General features: G+C 37.1%; 1 pseudogene across 1 annotated transcript; it reads right to left on the reverse strand.

Annotated features, from left to right (window-relative positions):
• Positions 1-4,863: 4,863 nt before the first annotated feature.
• LOC105554247 lies at positions 4,864-10,682 on the reverse strand (annotated as a pseudogene). The gene is made up of 2 exons (XR_001008293.1): positions 10,669-10,682; positions 4,864-6,667 (listed from the first exon to the last, which is right to left on the reverse strand). The product of XR_001008293.1 is annotated as an NAD-dependent malic enzyme, mitochondrial pseudogene (transcript).
• Between the last annotated feature and the right edge of the window lie 1,127 nt (positions 10,683-11,809).

Below are 11,809 nucleotides of genomic sequence, written 5' to 3' on the forward strand. Positions count from 1 at the left end.
AATGACTACATCAAAAAGCTAGTAAGATTTCAAATAAATTACCTGATAATATCTCTTTTAAAAAGTGAGAAAAAAACCAAAATTAGTAAAAGAAACAATAAAGATTAGAGCAGAAATCAAAACAAAAAGTTAAGTAAAAAATGCAAAAGATGAACAAAAAAATTGGTTATTTGGAATGATAAAGAAGATCAATAAACTATTAGATAGACATAAAAAGACACAAATAAATAAAATTAGAAACAAAAAGGAGACATCACAATAATTAGCACCAAAATACAAGGTATTAATAGAGACTACTATGAACAACCATACGCTAACAAACAAGAAAATCTACAGGAAATGGATAAATTCCTGTACAAATACAACCTACTGATGTTGAACCAAGAAGAAATAGAAATCCTAAACAGGTCAATAACAATTAACAAGATGGAATCAGTAATAAGCCTCCCAACAAAGAAAAGTCCCAGATTATATGGCTTTACTGCTGAATTTTACTGTATCTTAAAAAAAATTATGCCAACTCTTCTCAAACTATTACGAAAAAGTGAAGTAGAATAAATTTTTCCTAACTCTTTTTATAAGACTAGCATAACTCTGATACCAAAACCAGACACACTCACACACACACATGCACACACACACCTCAGACCAATATCTTCAAAGAACATGGATGAGATGCAAAAATTCTCAACAAAATATTATCACATCAAATTCAACAACACATCAAAAATATAATACACCATGATCAAGTGAGTTTTATCCCAGGAATGCAAGGATGGTTCAACATATGCAAATCAATAAATGTCATGTCATCCATCACATCAATAGAATGAAGGAGAAAAACTATATCTTTATCTCAATAGAGATTCACGAAGAGCATTTGATAAAATTCAACTTCACTTATAAATTTTAAATAATATTAAACACAAAAGAACAACAAATTTTAAAAGAACAAGAATATACTTTGATTAGGTAGATGTGAGTATTAGATTAACTATAATATGTTATCAAAACTGTTCAGCTTTTAGAAATAAATAAGAGATGTGCAAAGACATAGGAAAATATGCCTGAAACACAGGGTAGCAGAAAGTAGCTATTAAATGACCCTGAGAAGGCTTAGATTTTAGGCTTCATAGAGATTTTAAACGATCTATCAAAATATATTAATAGAACTAAATAAATTATATCTAACAATAAAACCATCAGAATGCTGCCTCATGAAATAGAGAATATTAGTAATGAGATAAATGCCAAGACTAGCTTGGTTGGGGAGACCCTAACCCAGCAGTGCTAGAGGAATTAAAGACACACACACAGAAATATAGAGGTGTGAAGTGGAAAATCAGGGTTCTCACAGCCTTCAGAACTGAGAGCCCTGAACAGAGATTTACCCACATATTTATTAACAACAAGCCAGTCATTAGCATTGTTTCTATAGATATTAGATTAACTAAAAGTATCCCTTATGGGAAACAAAGGGATGGGCCAAAATACAGGGATGGGTCTGGCTAGTTATCTGCAGCAGGAGTATGTCCTTAAGGCACAGATCACTCATGCTATTGTTTGTGGTTTAAGAATGCCTTTAAGTGGTTTTCTGCCCTGGGTGGGCCAGGTGTTCCCTGCCCTCATTCCGGTAAACCCACAACCCTCCAGCATGGGCGTTATGGCCATCGTGAACATGTCACAGTGCTGCAGAGATTTTGTTTAGGGCCAGTTTTGGGGCCAGTTTATGGCCAGATTTTGGGGGACCTGTTCACAACAGATAAAATTATAAGAAAGTATCAAATAGAAATTCTAGTAATTAAAAGTATAACTGAAATGGAAATTTACCAAAATTTCAACAACAGATTTGAGCTGGCAGATGAATTAATGAACAACACTGAAGATAGGTCAATAGAGACTATTCAGTCTGAGAAGCTGGCAGATGAATTAATGAACAACACTGAAGATAGGTCAATAGAGACTATTCAGTCTGAGAAGCAGAAAAAAATATGAACAGATCCTCAGAGACATGTGAGCCCATACAAATTGTATCAACATCCACATAATGCAATACCAGAGAAATGACTAGAAAATTTTTTAAAGAAGTACTTTCCAAAACATTCCGAAATTGTATAAAAGATACTAATCTTCAAATTCAAGAAGCTCAGATAGAATAAATTTACCTGCAATTCCAGGTAGAATAAGTCTAAAGTTAATTGATGACAATAAATGAAAAATACAAATCCTTGAAAGCAGTGAGAAGGATTAACTTAACATATTGCAGAGATCCTTGTAAAAGTAATAACTGACTTCTCATCAGAAACCCTGGATATCAGAAGACAGTGGAATTACATGTTCAAAATATCTCAGACTGTAAGCTGAGAATTCTATATCCAGCTAAAATTTCATGTAAAAATAAAAAAGAAGTTAAGACATGCCCAATTAAACAGAGAGAGAAAGAGAATTTCTTGCTTGTAGACTTGCCCTACATGATACATTAAAGTAAGTTCTTTAGGCTGAAATGAATAAAACACTTTATGAAACTCAAATTCACATCAAGAAGTAAAGTGCAACAAAAAATAACTACAAAGAGGGCTGGATGCAGTGGCTCATGCCTGTAGTCACAGCACTTTGGAGGCTTAGGAAGGAGGTTTGCTTGAGCCCAGGTGTTTGAGGAGACCAGCCTGGGCATCATGGAATAGCCTCATCTATACAAAAAATACAAAAAAAAAAAAAAAATTAGCCAGGCATGGTGGCACATGCCTGTAGTCCCAGCTACCTGGGGGAACTGAGACCAGAAGATTGTTTGAGCACAGGATGCGGAGGTTGCAGTGAGCCAAGATTACACCATTGCACTCCAGCCTGGGCAACAGAGCAAGACCCTGTTTTAAAAAAAAAAAAAAAAAAAAAAAAAAAAGAAAGAAAGAAAGAAAAAAGAAAAAAGGAAAAGAAAACTATGAAGATAAATATAAAAGCCAGTGTAAATGTGGTTTGTTTGCATTCCTTGCCTTACACTGTTTTAGATGACAGCTGCACAAAACAATCATTATAAAACAGAGTTAAAAGATTATAATGTATAAACATGTAATTTGTACAGCATTAATAGTAAACAAAGGAGAAAATAGAAATATTGGAGCATGTTTTCACATACTATAAAAATTTACTGTTATTCTGAACTAGATCTTTTAAAATTAAGATACTAATTCCCATCCCCATAGCAACCACAAAAAGAAAATCCTCAAACTTTTAGCAAATAAACAAAGCAATTAAAATGGTATGCTAGAACGTAACTATTTAACATAAAAGAAGATAGTAATAGAGGAAAAGAGGTAAAAATACGTGATGCATATAGTAATATATAACAAAGTAGATGTAAACCCCACCACATCCAATCAAAAGGCAGATATCCACGGAATAAATAAGTTATGATTCAACTCTATGATCCCTATGAGAGACATGTTTTAGATTCAAAAAACAAAGAGGTTGAAAGTAAAAGGATGAAAAAGTTATAATAGGCAATCAGTAAACAAAAATGAGCTGCAATGCTACACTAAGACAAAGTAGAGTTAAAAGTGTTTGTAAACAATGAGAAAATTTTGTAATGATAAAGAGGTAAATCTACCTTTAAGATCTAATAACTACAAATGCATTTAATAAAGCCCTCAAATTCTGTCAGCAAAATCTGACAGAATTGAAGGAGGAAGAAACAATTGAAAAAAAAATTGTTAGAGACTTCAATACTCATTTTCAATACTAGATGGAACAAGTAGGAAGATCACCACAAAATAGAAGACTTAAATAACTATTGTGATTGCTTCCCAGAGACAGAATAGATGCCTACACACTCAAATTTGACTCAGATATCAAGATTGATAACACCACCTGTGTACCAGGAGGGCATAAAAAGGATCTTTTTTTAAAATTTAAGATATTTATTTTAAAAAGGTTACACTATGTTTTTTGTTTGTTTGTTTTGTTTTGTTTTTAAATGGGCTCTCTGTTGCCCAGGCTAGAGTCAGTGGTGCAATCTCGGTTCACTGCAACCTCTGCCTTGTGGGTTTGAACCCTGCCTCACTGATTCTCCTGCCTCAGCTTCCTGAGTAGCTGGGACTACAGGCATACGCCACCATGCCCAGTTAATTTTTGTATTTTTAGTAGAGACGGGGTTTCACCAAATTGGCCAGGCTGGTCTCGAACTCCTGACCTTGTGATCCACCCGCCTCGGCCTCCCAAAGTGCTGGGATTACAGGTGTGAGCCACCGCTCCCAGTCCTCACTATGATTTTTATACACTGTTGAAAACAATGACTTTTATTTATTTAAAAGCAGCAACAGTTCCCATTACTCTCATAATGTTATATTTAAGCCTTGATTTAGTTCCAGAAAATAAATAGGGTACATTTTTAATATTTCCCTAGCTCTGTCTGCTATAAGAGAATTTCAGAGTATGAAGGTAAGATGAAGCAAGACATAGAAGAACATTTTTAGATACTGACCATTTTTCCTTGTAATTTGGTGAAAATTTAGTTTCTTTCCCAAATTCTGTACTTCTATACATAAAAGTAAATTTCTATTTTAGTAGCTCTAAAAGAACTAGGTGAGAGAAGATTAGTATCCATAATAGTAAATAGCAAGTACTTCGGCAAGTCTGAATTAGAGTACAAGTGAAGACATCAACAAACAAACTTTTCCTGTCTCCTGGATGTGGTATGGTATTTATGTTAGAATTAAAGCATCACAATTAACTGATTGTAGGGTGCTGGTCGGCAATCCGTCAACAGGTCTACCCCAACAGATGTGGAGACACGTGGAAAAAATATGTTAACCAAAGTGGTCAGGAGAACAAAATACAGAAAACACCATAAAACTGAGGACATTATCTCTTCTTGTCTGAAAAACAGGGGTTCCCCGCAGTACAGGAAGTATTTGTCAGGGGAGTGCTTCTATTCTGTTATCACAGGAGGGCTTGAAGCAGGTTCCGGCCATTCATACACATCTGGCAGCAGGGAATCATATTCACTCCGTCATATTCTTTCTTTAACATATTTGGCCTTATCTTCAGGTTCTGGGTATTGGAAAGCCATTTTGTTAGCATATAGGTATTCTGTAACTTTAATAGCAATGTTAATAGAAACTTTCTGAATATTAGCAAGTGGTGGGTAAAGTCTCCCTTGGGCTAACTTTTCATCCGTCATTTGGCTTGTCAATGCCTTTGCAGCTTCTAGGAAAACATTGTCACTAATATGCTGGGTGTTACAGAGAATAACAGCTAAAGACGCACCTGGAAAAATATATACATTGTTTCCTTGATCTGGTGTAAAGATTCTCCCATCTGTGAGTTTCACTGGCCCAAATGGACTGCCACTGGCAAACAAACACTTGCCCTCTGTAAGTGTATATGCTTCTTTGGCCGTGCACTCTGCCTGTGCTGTAGGATTACTTAATGCAAATATTACAGGCCTTTCATTGATAGGGGTCATGGCCCTGATTACATCAGGAGTGAAAAGATGGCCAGCACCTGCAACTCCAATTGTAGTTGAAGTCCTCATTGTATTCACCACATCTTCAAAAGTATCAGGTATGCTCTCTGGGACTGGGTAAGTAAATGGTTCCTGATAACTATCTATTTTTGCTTTCCGCCCCTTAACTAATAAACCATACTTGTCAAACATCCAGATTTTCTTTTGTATCTCTTCTTCTGACAGGCCATTTTCTACCATAGACATACTTTTTTAAGATTTGCAATTCCAGGAGTAGTCTCTCCTGTTCCAAGGAATAAGATTTTGCGTTCGGAGACTGGTTTATTAATAACTTTTTGTGTTGCAAGAAGATCTGCTAGAGCTACTGCAGCTGTCCCTTGAATATCATCATTGAAAGTGCAGTATTTTTACTGATGTTTTTTCAAGAACCTGAATGCATTATGATTTCCAAAATCTTCAAATTGAATGAGTGTGTTCCAGCCATATCTGTCAGTAATAGCTTCCATAAACTCATCAATCAGGTCATCATACTGTTGTTGTGTGAGATCTTGTTTCTGGTACAAGCCTATGTAAAATGTGTCTTTTAAGAGTGCGATATTATCAGTTCCCACATCAATACACACCGGTAGGCATCTATCAGGCCATATTCAGGCACAAACTGTATACAAACACATTTTTCCTACTGGAATTCCCATTTCATAGACACCCAGCTCTCCAAGACCCAGAATTCTCTCTCCATCAGTCACTAAAACAATCTTAACATGATTTTCTGGCCACTTATCCACAATTGATCTAATATGACCTCTGTCTGAGATCGACATAAATAATCCCTTAGGTCTTCTAAAGATGTGTCCATACTGGGAGCAGACAAGACCAACTGTTGGTGTATATACAATTGGCATTAAACTCTCAGTGTCATCTTGAAGTATTCGATAAAACAATTTCTCATTTCTTTCTTGTATTTCCATTATGTAGATATATGTTTCCAAAGGGCTAGTCATTTTTTTCAAGTTTCTGTGGAATCCTAAGGCTTGAATATCTTGCGTCTGTATTTTGGGAGATAGAAGCCCTTGAAGACCAAGCATGTGTCGTTCTTGTAAAGTAAATGCCATTCCCTTGTTTGTTCTTGGATTCAGCATAAATGGCTTGCCTTTTTCTTTTATGTGCAAATGTCGACATGCCAAAGTACAAGTGGTGGAAACTACTCTTAACCCCGGACAATATCTTTTCTTTCATCAGAGGTCTCACCACACGACAGTTGGTGCTGCGGACGAAGAGGCTGCACCCTGCCTCCCGCCCTGGCGATGCTCAGCTCTCGCATCGCCGGGCCCTCCCCTTCTGCGAGCCTCCTGGAGTCCGCGCCAGCTCAGGCTCGCACTGGCGCGAGAGGTGCCACACTCTGAGGTAGACCCGTGAGAGCGGAGGGTGAGGGGGGGCAGGGCCGAGTGGGCATGGCCCACTGGATTTTTTTAAATGTAAATTATCCTTTTCTATTTTTAATTTTTTTTTCTCCTATTGAAGGTATTTGCCATTTTCAATTAACTCATATGACTTCTTTATAAATTAAGGTAATTAAAACTTTACATTATCTGTTACAAATATTTTTCTTTTTCTTTTTCTTACTCTATTAGCCATAAATGATTGATATGATGTAGTGAAATACATCAAAATTTACATTCGTGGAATATTTTTTGAATATATCTATGGTGTCCTATTTTCCCAGGTTCATACTTTTAACTGCATGTTTGTTATCTACATTTGAATATTGCACTGATACCGCTAATGTCTCACATGGAGACATCTCATGTGATGCCAGCCTTAACTTTACCCAGAGCCCTTGGTCAATTGTCTCTACACTTTCACATTAGTTATCAGATAATGTGGTTTGAAACTCTGTCCCCACCCAAATCTCATGTTGAAATGTAATTTCCAATGCTGTATGTGGGGCCTGGTGGGAGATCATTGGATCAGAAGAACAGTTTCTTATGGTTTAACACCATTCCCCCTAGGTGCTGTCATCACAATACTGAGTTCTTATGAGACCCAATTGGAGGTCTCAGAAGAAGATATGAGGGAAAGATTGGAACTTCCTAGAGACTTGTTGAATGGTTGTGACCAACATGCTGATAGTGTTATGGACAGTGAAATCCAGACTGAGGAGGTCTCAGGTGGAAATAAGGAATTTATTGGGAACTGAAGTAAAAGTCACTTCTGCTATGCTTTAGCAAAGAGCCTGACTGCATTTTGCCCCTACTCTAGGGATAAGAGAATTTGAACTTGAGAGTGGTGATTTAGAGTATCTGGTGAGAGAAATTTCTGAGTAGCCAAGCACTCAAGATGTGCACTGGCTGCTTCTAACAATCTATGCTCACATACATGAGTAAATAAATGATCTGAAACTAGAACTTATATTTAAAAGAGAAGCAGAGGGTAAAGGTTTGCAGCCTGTCCATTTCATAGAAAAGAAAAGCCCATTTTCAGTGGTGGAATTCAAACAGGTTGCAGAAATTTGCATAAGTAAAGAGGAGTCAAGTCCTAATAGCAAAGACAATAGGGAAAGACCTCAAAGGCATTTCAGAGACCTTTGTGGCAGTCCCTCCAATTACAGGCCATGAAGCCTAGAAAGACAATGATTTTGTGGGCCAGACTCATGACCCCACTGCCCTGTGCAGCCTTGGGATGCTCTCTGCTTCCCAACCACTCAACCTCCAGCCATAGGTAAAAGGGGACAAGGTACTGCTCAGGCCACTGCTTCAGAGGCACAAGCTATAAGTCTTGGTGGCCTCCATGTTGTGTTAAGCCTGTGGGTGCACAGAATGCAAGAGTCGAGGTTTGAAAGACTCCACCTAGATTTCAGAGGATATATGGAAATGCCTAATGTCCAGGCAGAAGCCTGCTTCAGGGCAGAGCCCTCGTGGAATCTCTACCAGGGCAGTGCAGAGGGGATATCTGGAGTTAGATCTCCTATTCAGAGTCCCCACTGGTGCACTTCCTAGTGGAACTGTGAGAAGTGGAGCACCATCCTCCAGACCCCAGAATAGTAGATCCACCAACAGCCTGCACCCTGCACCTGAAAAAGCAGCAAGCACTCAATGCCAGCCCTGAAAGAAACTGTGGGGGCTGAAATTGTCAAAGCTACAAGGATAAAACTGCCCAAGGCTTTGGGAGCCCACCCCTTGCACTTGTATGACATGGTGAGACATGGGGTCAAAGGAGATTATTTTGGAGCATTAAGAGTTAATGACTGTCCTGTTGGGTTTCAGATATGCATGGGACCTGTAGCTCCTTTAATTGGCAGATTTCTCCCTTTTGGATTGGGAGTAATTACTCAATGCCTTTACCTCTAAGGTATCTTGGAAGTAACTAACTCGTTTTTTATTTTACAGGCTCATAAGTGGAACAGACTAGCCTTGTCTTAGATGAGACTTCAGACTGTGGACTGTTGAGTTAATGCTAGAATGAGTTAAGACTTTGGTGGACTGTTGGGAAGGCATGATTGTATTCTGAAATGTGAGAAGGTCTTGAGATTTCAGAGGTGCCAGGTGTGGAATGATGGTTTGCCTCTGTGTCCCCGCCCAAATCTCATGTTGAAATGTAACCTCAGTGCTGAAGTTGGGGCCCAGTGGGAGGTGATTTGATCATGGAGGTGGGTTCTCATGATTTAACACCACCCCCACTTAGTGTTATCATCACAATAGTGAGTTCTCATGATATCTGGTTGCTTAAAAGTGTGTAGCACCTGCCCCTTCTCTCTCTTCTTCCTGTAGCAGTCAGGTGAAGCTCCTAACTCCCCTTTGCTTTCCAACATAATTGGAAACTGTCTGAGTCCTTCCCAGAAGCAAAATCCACTATTCTTCCTATATAGCCTGCAAATGTGTGAGTCAATCATGACTCTTTTCTTTATAAATTACCCAGTCTCCAGTATTTCTTTATAACAGTGTGAGAACAGACTAATACACCAAGTTAGTCTGATTTTAATCCAGTCAATGGCTGAGGCAACAAACTCACTATGAGAACAGCCAGACAGTGCTTTACAACTTGCCCTTAATGCTATGCCTTATTTCCCATCCCACGGCTTCTCTACTATTTCTGAAGCATATACTATATTCTTATTGCGCATAAATACAAAATTTGGAGGTATCGAGTAGTTACTACTCTTGAGGTTAATCTGTGATTGCAGAAAAAGAATTGGTGGAGAAATTCATATCCCTTCTTCCTCCTGGACCTCTCCTTTGCAGTGCTTTGTATTATATGACCTCTTGGAAATCCTGTGAGTTTGAGTTATTGATAGGAGCTTGACCCAAGAATCAGATAACCCAGTTATGCACCAATATTTGTTCTTGTTCCTTTCCTACCTTATTTCCCCTTTCCTTCACACTTGCTTCTCAATGATTGCACTTTCGAACAGCACATTTACACGTAAACTTTTGCTTCAAGCTTTGATTTCTGAAAATCCCATATTAAGTAGATGTCCAATAAAGTCATTAATATGTTAAATATAAACCATTTATTTTCTTAAACTTGCTTTTTCTAGTGTCTATTCCATCTTATTAAATGACGACTCCATTTTTCAAGGACCTTGTACTCAGAATTTTGAAGTCATTCTTGTTTATGCTCTTCTTCTCATATTCTACATTTAATTCGTGGGCAAATTCTGTTGTATATTCCTTCAAAATACAAGTACAAAATGACCCTCTCCATTCACACCACAATCTCTCATATTCAAACCACCATCAACATTCATTGGTATTTTTTTCATTATTCTTCTATTTGGTCCCATTGTTTTCATATTTGTTATCTACAATCTATTTGCCATATGCAGGGGAAAGATGCTTTTTAAAAAGACACATTGTATCATGTCGCTACTCTTCATTCAGTGCTTCAAAGACTTTATACTTGCTCAGAGTAAAGCAGTGACCTTACAATAACTTATTAAAGTCCTACTTATTTTAGCCCTTGTTATTTATCTAACCTCATTTTCCTGCTACACATTCGGTCTTTTCCCCTAGTCACAGACCTCCTTGCTGAATGTTAAATATGCCAAACGCCCTCCTTTTTAATGGCTTTTTTACTTGCTATATATTAATACATTGTTAAATAGATAATTCACAAATTTTTTTTAGAATATTGTCTCACCCATGTAGTAATAGAATAGTTATCACTTGTTATGACATTTTTAGATTAGAAACTGTTATTAGTGTTAGTACCTCAACGTTATCATCGTCAGTAAAATGTGGATGTTTTGTTCTTTTGAATATATGTGAGAATAATATGATAGGGTGGTCAATATCAGAAAAACATTATACAAATGCTAATAATTATTTCAATATTTAACGTGTTCATTGCACTAACAATCACTTTTTTCACATTTCTAAATTTTTACTATCATACATTTAGATGACTAAATGTTTCATGGTTATAGAGTTCAGCATGTGCCTATGTTAATATGTTACTTCTCCAATCACCTCCTCTTTCATTCCCTTTCCATTATCTAATTACTATATCCATTCCTGGTCCATTTCCTCCTTCATTCTAGCAACTATTCAATTGCTTTTTTAAAAAAAGTCTCCATCACCATTATTTTTTAAGTTCACTTCTCACTTTTCTAGGTTCTTTTCCATTTCTCATCTTCTTTTTCTAATATCATGGGATTTCTCAGCCAGTGTTTGATAGCCAAGTTTGGAGTTGTCTGTTGCCATGGATACTGTTTCAGCTACTTGCCCACAGGAGGGAGCCCTCTACTTGTTAAAGGTATGTTGACAGCAGCAAGACGTTTTCCTGGTAAAGGACAGTGGGGCCGGGACTAATTAGCAATAAAGATGTAAATGGCTTATTTTCCCATAGATAGTGTACATCTCATGCTGGTTCAAGTATGGCATTTTGCACTTTCACTAGACTTATATCAGAAACATACAAAATAGGTACTTATATGGCAGAGTATGAAAGGCATCTACATTACCCCAATATTTCTTCTCACTTTCTTTTACCAGTCATGTTTATCTCTTTGCATTAAAATATTAAAATAAAATCTCTCGTTAGGTAAAAAGAACCTAATGGAAATGAACATCACATAGGATAGTTATCATGGGAAAGAAATAAAAATCAAAATGAGTGGCTTTCAAAGACGGTAAAGTGTAAATGGGAAAAAGCAGCAGAATTCTCTAGATAATTGTGAAATTTTTTTGTAAGATTTTATCTCGAAGACTAGAATGCTTGAAATAAAGGAAATTTCAAGTTAATCTCTCCACATTCACAGTTTTTTAGGGGGGCAATATGTCAAGATAAAAATGTTTGTATTCAGGGTTAAAAGAGTGATGTGTAAGTTGGGAGACCGGGAAATATTGTTTC

This window comes from Mandrillus leucophaeus, unplaced genomic scaffold (assembly GCF_000951045.1).
Source record: "Mandrillus leucophaeus isolate KB7577 unplaced genomic scaffold, Mleu.le_1.0 Scaffold635, whole genome shotgun sequence".
NCBI classification, from domain to species: domain Eukaryota; kingdom Metazoa; phylum Chordata; class Mammalia; order Primates; family Cercopithecidae; genus Mandrillus; species Mandrillus leucophaeus.